This window comes from Mustelus asterias, chromosome 2 (genome assembly GCF_964213995.1).
Source record: "Mustelus asterias chromosome 2, sMusAst1.hap1.1, whole genome shotgun sequence".
NCBI lineage: Eukaryota > Metazoa > Chordata > Chondrichthyes > Carcharhiniformes > Triakidae > Mustelus > Mustelus asterias.
This window is the reverse complement of record NC_135802.1, coordinates 82,683,138-82,700,746: the sequence shown is the minus strand read 5'-3', so window position 1 is coordinate 82,700,746 and position 17,609 is coordinate 82,683,138.

Sequence of the window (17,609 nt, the reverse complement as noted above, 5' to 3'; positions counted from 1 at the left end):
TAGACAGTGAATCATGCAGGTCAGTGCCTGGTATTTGAGCAGAAGTTATGACGTTATGCCAACTGCATTTGAGCCACCATGGCAAACTAAATGGTGGCTTCTGATTGACGTGGCTCATCTTTCCAGTGTGTAGCATCCCTGCACACACATGCGCAACATGTATACACAGAAAGACATGTTGCCACATGAAATGAGATGGGGCAGACCATTGACATGCTGGAACAACAGTTGGCACTTCCTGGACCACTCTGAAGGAAACCTACCATACTCAGCATAATACATGCAAGGCACGTGGCGGTATGCTACATGTTGCACAACCTTTACATCACGGCTGGCTTCCTTACCATTGTCTATAGTGGTGCAATGGAGGAGTAGGAGCTTGAAGAGGAGATAGAGAAAGGCAGACAGCAACATATGCAGCAACTTTCTGGTCAAACTGTAAAGAATATATCTAGTGTCATACTAATCCCGCAGGCCCAATTCCCCATTCATCAGCAGTCCTACACATTACCATCTCTCTGTCACTGACCATCACTGTGTCCATTTGAATCATAGAATCATAGAATCCCTACAGTGCAGAAGGAGACCATTCGGCCCATCGAGTCTGCACTGACCACAATTCCACCCAGGCCCTATCCCCATAACTCCATTTATTTACCCTGACAGTCCACCTGACACTAAGAAGCAATTTACCATGGCCAATCAATCTAACCCACACACCTTTGGACTGTGGGAGGAAGCCGGAGCACCCGGAGGAAACCCACACAGACAGGGGTAGAATGTGCAAACACTAAACAGACAGTCACCCGAGGCCAGAATTGAACCCAGGTCTCTGGTGCTGTGATGCAGCAGTGCTAACCACTGTGCCACCATGCCACCCTATGCAAAGTACCAATGCAAATTAAAAGCCACACAAAATAACCAGTCCAAACCAAATTCATACAAGCAATCATCCCATATTACATACAAAAGTCAACTAATTACTCTTGTGTGTTCCCTTAGTGACTGTCTTATTGTGGCACCTGCCTCTCCAAGTGTTCCTATGCCATGTTACCCACAAAAGCTGCAGCGTGGCTGGTGGAAAGTTGCTGAGTTTCTATGGCTGTCACAATTGAATAGCTGGCAGTGTGTGCAAGCTGTGAAATGTGGGTGTGAACCTTGCAGAGAAGTGTGTGAGGGTGAGGAGATACAAATGCATATTTGGTATAAAGTCTGGTTGACAGAGATTGTTGGTAGGTGAGTGTGGAGGTGTGATGATTTCAGCTATGGTTGAGGTTTTTGATGTAGTTGGTGAAATGTGAGGCGGGATTCTCCAGCCTCCCAGCTGTGTGTTTCTTGACGGTGGGAGGTGGTGTGCTGTTTGCTGGTGGTGGGATTCACTGGTCCCGCCGCTGTCAATGGGATTTCCCGACGTAGCCACCCCACGTCACCGGGAAACCCACAGGCGGGAGTGTGCTGCCAGCGGCACCAGAGGATCTTGCTGATGTGAATAGCCGGAGAATTCTGGCCATGGCTTCTGAAGATGCATTCTCTGACCTTGACCACCCATCTGAATTCATTGAACTTCTTGCGATTGCTTCCAGGTTTCTCAGGACTTTACTCATGGCATTGATCTTCATAGCTATCTGCCCCCACTGCTTTTTGACTGTGTGAATGGAGGGTATTTCCCCTGAAGATACAGAACTTTGAACCATACAGCACAGCAAGAGGCCACTGACCCAACATGTCTGTATTGGCTTTCTGAAGGAGAAATTCACCTCGTGACATTCCCCTGCCTGTTCCCCATACCCCTGTCAACCTTTCCTTTTCAGATAATGACCCAATTCCCTTTTTCCTCAATTGACCCTCCCTCCATCATAATCTCAGGCAGTGCATTCCACCCTCTGCACCAAGGCCTCCAGTTCAGCATCTGACAACCTTCACACTCTCCCTCTCCTGTATTCTATTGCTTATTCTTTCTCAGATAGATTCTCTTCACTCCCAGCATCTGCTCCAGCCATACTGCACCTCACTTTTAAAAGACACAGGCTACCTTTAAGTGATGCACTCAGCCAATCAACAGTGGAGTTACTGGTGTCTGAACACAGAGCTTTCAGATGATCAGGCAGTGCAATGTTGCTGTGCTGCCTGTGGTGCCATCAATGGTGTGAGTTAATTGTGGAGCCCTGGCTGATTTGAATCCCTCCTCCCTAGCCCAGGGGCACAACTCTATTGCCGTTGCAGCACGGACCAAGAACGAAAACTGGTGCCCCTTCCCAGTTCGTTTGGCTGCATTCCAATCCCTGTGCTAATTTCAAGGGCCACCATGGAGTCTAAACCAGGAAGTACAAAGTGGATGGTATAAATTCAATTCATGTATAAAAAGTGAAATAAAAATTGGGAAAGCCAGGTGGGTTTGAAAAAAAGATAAAAGAAATAGAGAGAAGAATTATTAAATAAAAAATCCCAAAAGCTATTAACTTCTGATGGAACAATCTCCACACTTGTAAAATTAATTTTTCAGGACGACCGAGGTTGGTTGGCAGTAATTATCACTTCTCACACCATTAGTATTTGTCTTCTGACTGACTGCAACTTTTTCTGGTGTTTTTATTGAGGAATCTGTAGGCAGGTGCCCCAGGTTTACTCCATTGCATTGATTTTAGTGCCATGTCTATTGGCAAGAACTGCAACAGAAAGAACACCTTGTGCATCAGCAGGGTGATTCCATATTTCCACATTTAATTGCAAATGAGTGGAAGGTGATGCCCAATGTATTCCTTTGTAACAGTGAGTGCGGTTAGTCTCACCATTATTATTAAGGCAAAATCTGGGCCATTATTTCGCAGTATCACAACATAGAAACAGACCATTCAGCTGAACAGGTGCATGCTTCTCTCGAACCTCTTGCTACCCTGTATCATCTAACTTCATCTACATAACTTTCTACTGCTTTCTTCCTCATGTTTCATCTATCTTCCCCTTAAGCACTCTGTCTATAAACGTCACATCAAATATTCCCTGTGGTAGTGAGTTCCACATTCTAACTAATCTCAGGTAAAGAAATCTCTTCTGATTCCCTATTGCATTTATTAGTGATTATTTTATATTTATGATACCTGGGGACAGGAATTTCCTGGCCATCGCACTGGTGGAATCTTCTCTGCTGACGAGAGATAACTGAGATGAGAAAGAACTTCTTCACTCAGAGAGTTGTGAACCTGTGGAATTCTCTACCACAGAAAGCTATTGGGGCCAGTTTATTGGATATGTTCAAGAGGAAACTGTGCATAGCCCTTGTAGCTAAAGGGATCAAGGCGTATGGAGGGAAATTGGGAGTGAGATATTGAAAGTACATGATGAGCCATGATCATACTGAATTGTGGTGCAGGCTTGAAGGGCCAAATGACCTATTCCACTATTTTCTATCTTTTTATGTTTCTATAGTCTAATATGGCACGAGTCAGGTTTCTGAACAGAATAAGAGAGAGAGAACCTGGTCTGAAGAAATCTAAATGTTAACTCTGTTAATCGCGCCACATCTCTCTGGGACGGCATAGTGGCACAGTGGTTAGCACTGCTGCCTCACAGTGCCAGGGACCCAGGTTCAATTCTCGGCATGGGTTACTGTCTGCGTGGGTTGCCCCCGGGTGCTCTGGTTTCCTCCCACAGTCCAAAGATGTGTGGGTTAGCTCAATTGGCCATGCTAAATTGACCCTTAGTGTCAGGGGGACTAGCTAGGATAAATGCATGGGGTTATGGGAATAGGGCTTGGGTGGGATTGTGGTTGATGCAAATTTGATGGGCTGAATGGCCTCCTTCTGCACTGAGGGGATTCTATGCTGCCAGACCTGTTGAGTTTTTCTAGCAATTTCTATTTCTATTTCATCATAACCTTTTTGCTATCGCTTTCAATGCTTCTATTTATAAAACCCAGGATCCTACATTCTTTTTTAACCAATTTCTGAACCTGCTGTGCTACCTTCAGTGATTTATATACATATGCCCCTAGGTTTTGCTCTTCCTGTACACCCTTTGGATTGTCCTACGCCCAACTATCTCCAGTTGTTACAACAATGACCTTCCTTACATTATAATGTCAGAAGTGGGGATGTTCGCTGAAGACTCCATAATGATCAGTATCATTCACATCTCCTCAGATACTGAAGCAATCCATGTCCAAATACAGCAAAACTTGGACAATATCCAGGCTTGGGCTGACAAGTAGCAAGTGTCAGGAAATGACCATCTCTAAATAGAGGGAATCTGACCATATCTCCTCGACATTCAATGGCATTGCCATCACTGAATGCCCCACTATCAACATCTTGGTGTTACCATTGACCAAAAACAGAACTGGACGTATAAATACTGTGGCAAAGGGGCAGGTCAGATACTAGGAATTTCTGCAGTAAAAGATCCACCTCTTGACTCCACAATTGCCTGTCCACCATCCACAAAGCTAAAGTCAGGAGTGTGATGGAACACTCTCCACTTGCCTGGATGAGTGCAGCTCCAACAATACTTAAGAAGCTCCAACATCATCCGGATCAAAGCAGTCCACCACCTTCAACAGTCACTCCTTCCACCACCAATGCATGGTGGCAGCAGTGTGGACCGTCTACAAGGCGCCTTCGGGAGCATGATCCAAATGCACAATCTCTATCATCTAGAAGGACAAGGACAGCAGATGCATGGGAAAACCACCACCTGTATGTTCCCCTCCAAGCCACACATCATTGACATGGTGCAACAGTGATTTGCACTGCTGCCTCACAGTGCCAGGAACCCAGGTTCAATTCTGGCCTTGGGTGACTGTCTGTATGAGCTTTCACATTCTCCTCGTATCTGCGTGGTTTTCCTCCAGTTGCTCCACTTTCCTCCCACAGTGCAAAGATGTGCAGGTTAGGTGGAATGAGCATGCTAAATTGACCTTAGTGTCTCAGATGTGTAGCTGAGATGGATGGTATAAATATTTAAGGTTACAGGGTAGGGCAGGAGAGAGGGCCTGGGTAAGAAACTCTGTCAGAGAGTTGGTGCAGACTAGATGGGCTGAATGGCCTCCCAGCACTGAAGGGATTCTATGATTCTATTCTATGATCCTGACTCAGAAATACATCGTCGTTCCTTCATTGGCTCAGAATCCTGGAACTCCCTCCCTAACAGCACTGTGGGTGTATCAACATTGCATGGACTACAGCAATTCAAGAAAGCAGCTGACTGCCACTTCTCATGGACAATGAGGAAAAGTTTAAAGTTCAAAGCTTATTTACTAGTGTCACAAATAAGGCTTACATTAACACAGCAATGAAGTCTTTATTAGGATGCTACCGGGACTTGATGGATTGAGTTATAAGGAGGCTGAATAGACTGGGACTTTTTTCTCTGGAGCGTAGGAGGCTGAGGGGTGACCTTATAGAGGTCTATAAAATAATGAGGGGCACAGACAATGTAGATAGTCAATATCTTTTCCCAAAGGTAGGGGAGTCTAAAACTAGAGGGCATAGGTTTAAGGTGAGAGGGGAGAGATACAAAAGTGTCCAGAGGGGCAATTTTTTCACACAGAGGGTGGTGAATGTCTGGAACAAGCTGCCAGAGGTAGTGGTAGAGGTGGGTACAATTTTATCTTTTAAAAAGCATTTAGATAGTTACATGGGTACGATGGGTGTAGAGTGATATGGGCCAAACATGGGCAATTGGGATTAGCTTAGGAGGTTAAAAAAAAAGGGCGGCATGGACAAGTTGGGCCGAAGGGCCTGTTTCCATGCTGTAAACCTCTATGACTCTATGACTCCAAGTCACTGTGAAATTCTCCTGGTCACCACATTCCAGCACCTGTTCAGTTCAATGCACCTAACCAGGAATTGACATTAAATGCTGGCCTAGCCAGCAATACTCACATCCCGTGAAGTCAGTGATATTAATCAAGAAAAGGGGTGATCATAATACGGATCCTGAGGAAACCCCCATATACCTTCCTATGCTGCCAGAAACAACCTTTCACCATTACTCTCTGTTTCCTGTCACTTCACCAATTCCACATCCAGGCTGCGACATACATTGTATTCAAATATGCTGACAAGCCTATTATATGGCACTTTATTAAATGCCTTTAGCAAGCACATATACACCACATCAACCACATTACCCTTAACATTACCCACTCCCTTACATGATTAACCTCAAGTTGCTTAAACATGATTTGCTTTTAACAAATCCATGCCTGCTTTCTTTATTTAATCCACATTTGTCCAAGTGACTGGTAATTTCATCCTGATTATCATTTCTAAAAGCTTTCCCAGCGCTGAGATTTAAATAATCAAGCCTGGATATGCTGCATTTTACTGAACAGGGGCTCAGTATTGTGAATTCCCTGGTTCTCTGGCACCATTACGATATCTGAGGATGATTGGGAGAAAGTGGCCACAACCTCCAAACTTTTCACCCTTATTTTTCTCTGTATTCTTAGATATAACTGGTGACTTATCAACTTTAATACAGCCAACCTTTCTAATTCCTCCTCTTTATCAACATTTAGCCATCTCAACAACCTACATGTTCAGCATCATCTTTGGTAACAAGCTGAAAGGTGTTCATTTAGCACCTCAGCTGTACATCGAGGGCCGAAGGGCCTGTACTGCACTGTAATGTTCTATGTTCTATGTTCTATACATCCTGCCTCCATATATAAATCCCCATTTTGTTCCCTAATTGGCTCCACTCCTCCTATTACAATCCTTTCACTATTTTATATGCCTATAAGAAACTTTTTGGATTCCCTTTAATGTTAGCTGCCAGTCACTACCTACATTCTCTCTTTGCTGCACTTATTTCCTTTTGAACTTTCCCCTGAACATTTTATATTCAACCTGATTCTCACTTGTATCATCCATCTGACATCTGTCATAGACAATGTTTTGCTGTTTCATCTCACTTTCTGTCTCTTATGTCATGCAGGGAGATCTGCCTTTGTTTGTTCCACAATCCCCCTTCATGGGAATGTACCTTAACTGTAATCAAACAATCTTCTCTTTAAAGACAGCCCTATCTTTGATTATGGCTTTTCCTGCCAATCTCTCATTCCAGATTTGTTCTCAACCCAGTGAATCCACAGATAAAGGCAAATTACTGCGGATGCTGAAATCTGAAACAAAAACAGAAAATGTTGGAAAACCTCAGCAAGTCTGACAGCACCTGTGGAAAGAGAATAGAACCAACATTGAGCCTGGATGGCTCTTCATCAGAGCTGTGAATCCACACATTGGTTGAGTTCTATTTCCAAGTGTTGTAAACTTGTCAGAAACAAGACTTCCCGCATGCATGACAATGCTTCTCTGCTGAAGATCCCAACATTGCTTTCATTAATCAGAAATGGAATTCTAAGGCAGTCAGTAAAACATTGATTATGTTTATTAAGTTTTCTAAAGATCAAATAAAGTTGGCTCATTAGAGATCCCAATCACTATGAAGCCTGTTGAATATAAATCAAGCTCCAGAATGGTATTGACATACACACTCTTTATCAAGCCTAATAAGTGGGCAGTCACATGGAATGATGTACTCTTCTGCCCATCATCATCCTTTCAGTGAACAATTAAGTCAGAGGTTGGGTATTTTACAACAGTTCTGCATTCAAGTGAAACAGTTTTGATTTCTTCAGGTCTTGAAATCAGACAATTGAGATTCAAACCACCCTTTGGGTCAATTATGGAGGTTGTGAGGTAGAGCTGGGTGACACTGCAGACATCTGGAAGTTGACACCATGCTTCCAGATGTTATCACCAAAGAGTAATCTGTAGATCATGTAGAAGAGAAAGTAAGGAAAGACCTTTGGGGAGCACCAAAGGCAGAGATGCAAGTAGTGGAATAACATCTATTCAAATGCAATGTCTGTATTGATTCAAGTAGGAGGACAATATCCCAGAGATGAACTGCAGATGATTGATATTAGAGAAGGATATTAGGATACTAGGACCATAGAATCATAAGTTTCTATGATTCTATGATTCTAGTCAATATTCTTTGCCTGTCAGCCAAGAAGCTTACAGTTTATATTTGATATAAAGAACAGCTGTCAAAATATAATTCTGCTTGAAAACCAGACTAAAAGCAAGAATGGATATTGCTTAATCATGACGTCAGGTGGAGGAACAGAGGGATCTCAGAGTATACGTATAGAAATAACTAAAATTAGCAATAAGGATTAAGGCGGCATGGTAGCACAGTGGTTAGCACTGCTGCTTCACAGCTCCAGGGACCTGGGTTCGATTCCCGGCTTGGGTCACCGTCTGTGTGGAGTTTGCACATTCTTCCTGTGTCTGCGTGGGTTTCCTCCGGGTGCTCCGGTTTCCTCCCACAGTCCAAAGATGTGCGGATTAGGTTAATTGGCCATGCTAAATTGCCCCTTAGTGTCCTGGGATGCATAGGTTAGAGGAATTAGCGGGTAAATATGTAGGGATATGGGGAGAGGGCCTGGGTGGGATCGTGGTCGGTGCAGACTCGATGGGCTGAATGGCCTCTTTCTGCACTGTAGGGTTTCTATGATTTCTATGAAGGCCATTAATAAAGCAAAGCAGGAACTAGGGTTTATTCTTAGGGAGGCAGGTTGGCTACAATGGGCCCCAGGGATCAGTTTGGCAGGCAGTGGGTGCAGTAAAATTGCCACCTTTCCATGGGCACTGTTCCCAAGCCTACCCACCTACCTCCAACCTGAAGCAATTTTACCACTGGCGGGTATAGTAGTGGAGGGCAGGGAGGAATAGAGAGGACCTCCGACTATGGGTCAATTGAGGCCCTTAATTAATGGCTACTTAAAAGCTGATAAGAGTCAGATGAGGAAATACACGAGGAGGCTCAAGTGGAGCATAAATTCCAACATGGACTGGTTGGGCCAAATGGACTGTTTCTCTCTTATATATTCGATGTAATTCAATGATAATTACAAGCCATATTTTGCAGTGACTGGGCATTTAACAGCATCAGAGATTAGTTGGACTTGCCCTTACTTGTGTGGTCAGTTGCTGAAAATGCAAGTTCATAACATCACAGTGAGAAAAACAGGGCCTCTGGGAGCTGAGCGAACAGATCAAACAACTCTGTATCTTGTTAACTATTAGATTGAAAGATTGTGAAATTAACATCACAAGGACTGAGAAGAAATTATACATTAGATTCAGTCAATCTGATACAGAAAAAATATAAAGACAGGGAAATAATAGGGTGGTACGGTGGCACAGTGATTAGCACTGCTGCCTCACTGCACCAGGGATCTGGGTTCAATTCCCAGCTTATGTCACTGGCTGTGAGGAGTTTGCACCTTCTCCCCATGTCTGTGTGTGTTTCCTCCGGGTGCTCCGGTTTCCTCCCACAGTCCAAAAGACGTGCAGGTTTGGTGCATTGGTCACGCTAAATTCTCCCTCAGTGTACCCGAACAGGCACCAGAATGTGGCGACTAAGGTATTATCACAGTAACTTCATTGCAGTGTTGATGTAAGCCTACTTGTGACACTAATAAACAAATAAAATAATAATTAAGAGAGAGAAAATAATTGAAAGGAAAAGTATCATTTTCAAATCAAACTTAAATTTTACAGTTTTAAAATCTCCAACAACAATTAAAACCTGAAGGATGAAGAGTCCGCACTTGTAATAGTTAACTTTCAATGCCAGAGGGTTCTTTGGATATAATTCGGAACTATCAAGCCATTAGGCATGTATATTCTAGACAACTAGGTGATGACCAATAGAACCTCATCTTTACATATCTTACAAGAATTTATTTGATGAGATACAAATGCAAACCTGCATCTCCTAACCCAAGTTTCATTCCATTCTAATCATTGGAGCACAAATGAATTCCCAGTTAATACCCACCCAATGAATATACAATTAACAAGGAGGTCATTTAAATCTGAAATGACTTGACTCAACTTTCTGTGGTGAGTTCATCCATCATGCAAGCACAGGAATTTCACACTATTTATTGGCAAGATGGACAGAAAAAAGTTTCTGTAGAGCTAATGCCAGAGCCGCAGGTCTCCAAAAGCACATTTTAGATTTCCGCATTTACCCTTGCATTTGACCTCAACTGATTTTGCTGCTTCGTTTCTATTTAAATATCAGTAAGCTTTATTAGCATCACCATTATTTTGACAGCAAATTATGGACCATCATGTTATTCTGTCATATTCAGGATTCTAGTTATGGGTATATTAAGCAAATATTTAGGCCTTGTGTCCTTTGTGTTGTTGAGTACAATTCATTATTAACTATTATATTCAGTGCATCAACAATAGTGTAAATAATATGCTTGCGCCTAATATTAATGCTTATCTAATCGGATGGATGCTGTGATTTCCCCTTTGATTAATTTGATCACTCGCATGCATGCAGCTTCATTTTGTGCTACAAAGGAATGTGATTTGCAAATGAAAAAGTGCACTATAAAACACAAGGAATTATTATTGCACTGTGCGGAAACGAGAAATTGATCTACAGAACACATTGCATGCAATTTTTACAAAATCCTTTTTTGGCATCAAGAAATTAACTACCCATATGATACAACTTAGGATAATAAATCATCAGGAGATATTTAATTAAACAATATGGCCAAAATCCATTTTGTGTGAATTCATTTGACTTAGATGACCTTATTGACAGTAATTTAAGCTTCAGTGAACAGCAGTACAGGAGACCAATTTTATATGTCAAATAAAAGTAAGTTCAGTACTAGATCCACATCTTAGAACATTCGCCCACTGCCTTCTTTCATTTCGCTACATTTAGAGAGGCCAAAGCTTGCCCATGAGCCCTGGGCACAAAGTATAATTTTTTTTACAAGAAATCATCAAATATCTTTAGACATACTATTTTGGTCCATTAAAAAAATAAACTTTAATTTTATTTCAATTAATAGCTTCACATTTTGAAGAGAGATTATAAGAGTTGTTTTCCCAAATGAGCATGTGAAAGATTGGATCACAGTATAATTAGTTGGTGATAGTATTTATGTCCTTGCCATTCAATTTTAACATGGTTGTTCTTAATCATATTTATTGTGTGAAGAGGTATGGATAAGAATCGTACAAACCCTCTTGAAGCAGCCCTTTGCATTTGGTGCCATAGCTACTACAAAGTGCCTGCTTTGCATTCTGATCTCTAAAAGGCTGATTAATGTGGTCTGGGCAAAGACTGTCAGAAACGGCAGACTGAATCGAGGGATTTTCATTCGACATCCAAATGACACACAGCAGCAAGAGAATTGAATAGATGACTAACCAATGCCCTTTTGCCTGCAGATGAAGACGAGATTGCAAAATTGTAAACCTCGACATGACATTTCACAGGATTAAGTCTCCCTCTGATTCTACTGTAGGTTTTAATCACCCGGCTTCCTTGATCAGAAGTGTTTTAGCCTGAGCTCTGTGTGTTTGTTGAAGTCCTCGCTGGAGCATCTCACAAGCATATATCCACAGAGGAGCAGCATGCCATCACTGAGTGAGGAGAATTATGGGCTTCCAGGTACTTAATTAAAAAATTAAGGCAAAAAGCTTTAGTGTCAACATTCACAAGCAGTTAGCATAGTGGAGTACCACTATAATTGAGTTTACTTGCAAATGTTTATATGTGGGCTGCAGCAGTCTCACGTTCATTTTACTTCATGCTGTTAATTTGGGTTCTGAATCTGTGCTGCATGCTGATCTTTCCTATTTTACTGGGCCATCTGGTAGATTCAGTTTTGAAAATAAAAGCAGGAGCACCACAGTAGATTTGGCAAAGATCTTAGTAAGGAACATACTGCATCATATTCATGAATTTATACCATTAGCATTGGCCTTTCTTTCTGAAAGTACTTCTTTTATTTCTTAGAAAAATGCCTGAAGAAATATGGCAACACAATTGGCCCAGATTTTCCTGTCAAAGTGACGCTGAGGCTAATGATGCTCACTGTTATTTAAGCACAAATGGTACAGTAACCTAGGCACAGGGGATGTGCACTTAAACTGAAAAATCCAAAAGTTACTGTCGGAGTTGCTCTATTCTGAAATTAGCTTCACAAAAATCGCATCTTGCTATCCAGTTCAGAACTAAAATATATTCAATGGTGTAAAATTGTAGCATTTATGTGGCAGATATGAACTAAATTTTCCACATAAGGTTAATCATTTCATTTCTCAGTTCCTCTTTAATGATATAAGTATTAATTACTGCCAATCAATTTTTTCTGACACCGTTCAATGAACTATTATAAGTATGGAATTTCATTCGTTCAGTTTTTAATTGCTGCTGAATATTTTAAAAACATTAATCTTAAAGAACATTTTTAAAACTTTCTCCTTTCCCTCTTTTCCTCTCTCTTTGAATCCACTTTATCTTTCCTTCTCTTTAGCCTGAATTTTCACAATGAGGGAGAGCCTCTCCATCATTGCGAAAATGGCAGGAAAGTTTGGATTGTGGAAATCCTGCCTCTAAACATGGCACCAACTATTTTTGTGTGTTAGTGCCGCGCTCAATGTTTTTGCCTGCAGATCATTCCACGGAGACATATGTAGCATTTCAAAGTCCTCAGCATATAAATGTATCAAGGAGGTGACAGATACCTTCTAACAGTAAGGGCCACCATTATGCGAAATGCACACTCGATGAAGCTAGCCAGGCTGCGGGATTACTGGGGTTTGCAGCTATCTCTGGATTCCCGAGAGTACAAGATGCAATCGATAGTGTGTCTTTGAGAGCTCCATGGCACCCAGTCCCTCACACTCATTAGCAGGAAAGAGTTCCACTGTCTGAACATTCAACTGCCCTGAAATCATCAGAAGCATTTCATTCACCTTTGTGCCAGGTACCCCAGGAGTTCCCAAGTCTCTGTAAAGGACAGATACAATGTGGTGAATAAGACAACACCATCCATCATCAAGCAGACCAGTGGCATCCTGAAAGTGCACTTCCGATGTTGGACTGCTCAGGGTGAGCTCTGCATTAGCCTCCACAGTGAGTGTCCTGCATCATTGTGGTCTGTTGCACCCTTCACAATCTGGTGCTTCAAATGGAGGAACCTTGCCAGAGGGAGATATAGAGGAGGCTAAGTGCTCCTTGGCTGGTGAAGAACAGGAAGGGCAGGAATCTGCAGAGAGAGATCACGATCAGCTTCCATATAGGGATACCATCAGGGACTCAGGATGTGGAATACGTGTTCATGCCACACCCATAGCCACAAGATTCCAGGAGGTTTACAGCGCAGGCAACAGGACACAGCCACATCCCTTCTGTGCTTATTGCCATGCCAGTGCTCTGAAAGGCCTTTGCAGCCCGTGACATACAGAGCAAATTCAACCTTCAGACTAGCACTTTCAATCCTCATCACCAGACTCTAAACTTTGGAAAGGTCAGCGGCAAATCCTATACCCATGCGTTCTGGGAAGTGGAAGTTGGCAAATGCTGCATCAGAGGATTTGATGCAGGTGTCGCCACCTCAGCAAGAAACCTTTGGCAGACACTGAGGTGCGCAAATGGTTGGAGAGACCATCATGGCTGCAGGTCCTGTGTTTTGACACTTCCAGTGAAAGCAGTCTTTTCATTTTGTGAAACGATTATAGCTAACCCTCCAACGCTACTGAGCACATCTAACTCCATGTCGTCTTGTCAGGAGTTAGCTTGCTAACACATTTTGCAGACACTTCCAATTAAGAATTTGACACATCTCCCTGATATAACACCACATAAGAGTAGGGTAACTATCGCAAGTCAACTACACATCACATGAATGTGAGGCTCATAAAGAGAGGCAATCACTGAGTGGGAGCATGGCTCACCCTTGCAATAAGAGGGAAAATAGATGCATATGCATGATGATTTCAAATGACGAGACCATTGTCATGAACAGCAAATAGATTTACAAAGGTGCCCCCAGCCACAACATAGAAATGAGGTCAAAGTTTCTGAATTTTTCTAATCCTACCATCAAGTCTTGGTGCCTCCCGCCAACCACAGCAGAGGTGGAGGCAGTTTACTGACTGCTCTGCCCTCTTGTCTTTGGTGACTTTGGCAGGTGCCCTCTGGAGGACCGAGACATGAAGGGCTCCGGCCTGCTGTGGGTATCCTGCTGTGGGCAGGTGCATCCTCCTCAGCCTGTACAGCTGGAGGTCAAAGGGTATTGAGTTTCGCTGCCATTCAGCGGGAAACTCGCCACAAAAGCTGCTCGCCGCTGCAATTAGGGGGCGATTCTCCAACCTTCTCAGACAACTGGCAGGAATTCCGATGCCCCAGTGAATGGGGCATTGGCCATGAATCGGGATACCCGACTGGTGTGAGGGCTCTCGGGATTCACCCGCCACGCCTGCCCCGATCAGGGTCCCGCCCAGAGCGGGTGGCAACCCGATAATTATGCAAACCCGTTAATTTAGCCAGGGGTGACCTTCAGCTCTGCCAGGGCTAGAAAGAGCAGTCCAGCCAAGACACCACCATTATGGCAGAGACTGGCGAGGTCAACCCCTTGCCTCCAGCCCGAGCCCACCCAACCTCCGAGGACCTCTGAGAGACCCTTACTCTGCAGCCTGGCAGCAGCAGAGGGACAAGTGGTGACTGGGCCTACCTCCCTGCCTCTCCTCCGGGCCCAAGACTCCAGGCCAGGGTGTCAGTGCCAGACTACCAAGGGACAGTGCACTGTGGTCACTGCCAAGGTACATAGCCTGAAGGGGGCTGGGTAGGGTGTCTGAAGGAGACAGGGGCCTGAGTGGGGTTGTCTGAGGAGGAGGGTAGCTGAGTGGGGGAGTCTGAGGGGGAAGGGGGCATTTGAGAGGGAAGGAGGTCTAAGTGGAGTGCCTCAGAGGGAGGGGTGCTGAGTGGGGGTTCTATGGGGGGGGGGAGCTGAGGGGGGCTGTGGTGAACCATAGTTGGTTACCACTATGAGTACTGAACCATAGATGGTCAGCACTATGGGTGTTTGTAGATATGTTACCGTTGTCACTGTTGGGGTTAGGGTTGGGCTGTTCTACCTGTTGATATTGTTCTGTGGTACACTCCAGTTGGCTCCGCCTACCAGGGGAAGTACAAAAGGTCACTGCACTGCCTGGTGACCCTTTAGTCTGGGATTGTATTGTATATAGTGTGCTCCATTCTTGTTAGTAATAAAAGCCTTTATTTCCCGGGTACAATCTAGCCTCCCAAGTGATTTAATCGTGCATCAATTTTATTACTAACAAAATTTTGGTTAAAAAAAAACCATGGAGCAAATGTTGAAACCCGATCGGCTTACTTTAGATCCACGTGCGGCAGGAGCGTCGAACACTTTCGACCATTGGTTAAAGTGTTTCCAAGACTACGTCGATGCCTCAACAGCCATTCAAAACGATGCCGATAGACTGCGGGTCCTCCACGCGAGGGTAAGCGACACTGTATACTCATCAATCCGCGGTGCCCAAGACTACAAAGGGGCCATCGAACTACTTAAGAAACTGTACAACAATCCGCCAAACGAGATCTATGCTCGACACCTTCTAGCCACTCGACGGCGGCAGCCCGGCGAAACGACAGGACAGTACCTGCGCGAACTTCAGCAGCTAGCCAGAGCCTGCAACTGCAAGCCAGTGTCGGCGGCCCAGTATACTAACGACTTGATCCGAGATGCGTTCGTGGCGGGAATCGGCTCATCGTATATTCGCCTTCGGCTGCTAGAGCAAGGTAACCTAGACCTCGCTAAGACGGTAGAATTGGCTGACACGATGGAAACGGCCTCCAGAAGTCTAGAAACGTACCCCACCGACCACGTGGGAACATCGTGGCAAGTACAGCCACCGACTCAACTTTACCCAGCGGCTCTGAAAGACTGCGCGACTGTGCTTTCAACCTCGGACCTGACGACGGCGGCAGCTCCAGGAGGCCCGCGGTGTTACTTCTGTGAATTGGCGAAACACCCTCGACAGCAATGTCCAGCTAGAACGGTATTTTGCTCCGCATGTGGAAAGAAAGGGCATTATACCAAAGTCTGCAGGACCAAACCACCCTCCAAGCATAGCAGCGCGGCGTGTGATTCTCCAGAGCCTGTCTCCTTGTCTCCAGCTTCTTCGAGGTCTTCCACCATGTGCGATTCCAGAGCGCCGCCATTCCTGACGACGAAGACGCAAGACACGTGCGACCTGCGGGTGCCGCCACTTTTAGCGCCACCGACCACGTGCGATCCATGGGCACAGCCATTTTGGTCAGCACCGACCGCAGACGACCAGCAGGGGTCATCATCATCAACCATCTCAGCTGCCTGCAGTGGCACTCAAGACCCAACAGTGGCGTCAATCATCCTGGACCAGGCCAAGCCTCACAGACTCGACAAGTCCATGATGGGCATAGAGGTAAATGGACGCCAAATTCATTGTTTGTTTGACAGCGGGAGCACGGAGAGTTTCATTCACCCTGACACCGTGAAACGGTGCGGTCTCCGAGTACGGACTGTCAGGCAGACAATTTCAATGGCGTCGAGGTCCCGGTCTGTTACCGTGCTTGGGAGCTGCGTGGTAAACCTAACGGTGCGGGGCACAGTTTACGAGAACTTCAGGCTCCTCGTGTTACCGCACCTTTGCGCTCCGATACTCCTGGGACTAGACTTTATGGTCCATCTGAGGAGTGTAACCCTGCAGTACGATGGGCCACTCCCTCCACTTTCAGTGGGAGCACAGCAGCCTCCAAATTGCCCAGCGCGCTCCACGTGTAGCCTCTCGACACTCAGAATCACCCCACCATCCTTATTCGAGAATCTCGTGCCAGGCTGCAAGCCCATTGCAACCAAGAGCAGGCGTTACAGCGCTGAGGATCGGATCTTTATTCGATCTGAGGTTCAGCAGCTGCTCGGGGAAGGGATCATTCAACCTAGCTCTAGTCCATGGAGAGCGCAAGTCATAGTGGTTAAAACTGGAAACAAACCCCGAATGGTCATAGACTATAGTCAGACCATTAATAGATACACGCAGCTGGATGCGTATCCTCTCCCACGCATATCTGACATGGTCAACCAGATTGCGCAGTATCGGGTGTTCTCCACCATTGACTTGAAGTCAGCTTACCACCAGCTCCCCATTCGCCCAGAGGACCGAAAGTACACGGCCTTTGAGGCGGATGGTCGTCTTTACCACTTTTTAAGGGTTCCCTTTGGCGTCACGAATAGGGTCTCGGTCTTCCAGCGTGCAATGGACCGAATGGTGGACCAGAACGGGCTGCAGGCTACCTTCCCGTACCTGGATAACATCATTATCTGCGGCCATGACCAGCAGGACCACGATGCCAACTTCCTTAGATTTTTACGCACTGCGTCTCGCCTGAATCTGACCTACAACACGGAGAAGTGCGTATTTAGCAAGCGCCGCCTAGCAATTCTCGGATACGTGGTGGAAAACGGGGTCCTTGGCCCTGATCCAGACCGTATGCGTCCCCTCCTTGAACTTCCCCTGCCCACTAGTATCAAAGCACTGAGAAGATGCTTAGGTTTCTTTTCATACTATGCACAGTGGGTTCCCAATTATGCGGACAAAGCCCGTCTGCTCATCAAGTCTACCTCTTTTCCCCTGGCAGCAGAGGCTCGCTTAGCCTTTGAAGGGATAAAAGCCGACATCGCAACAGCCACGATGCACGCTGTTGATGAG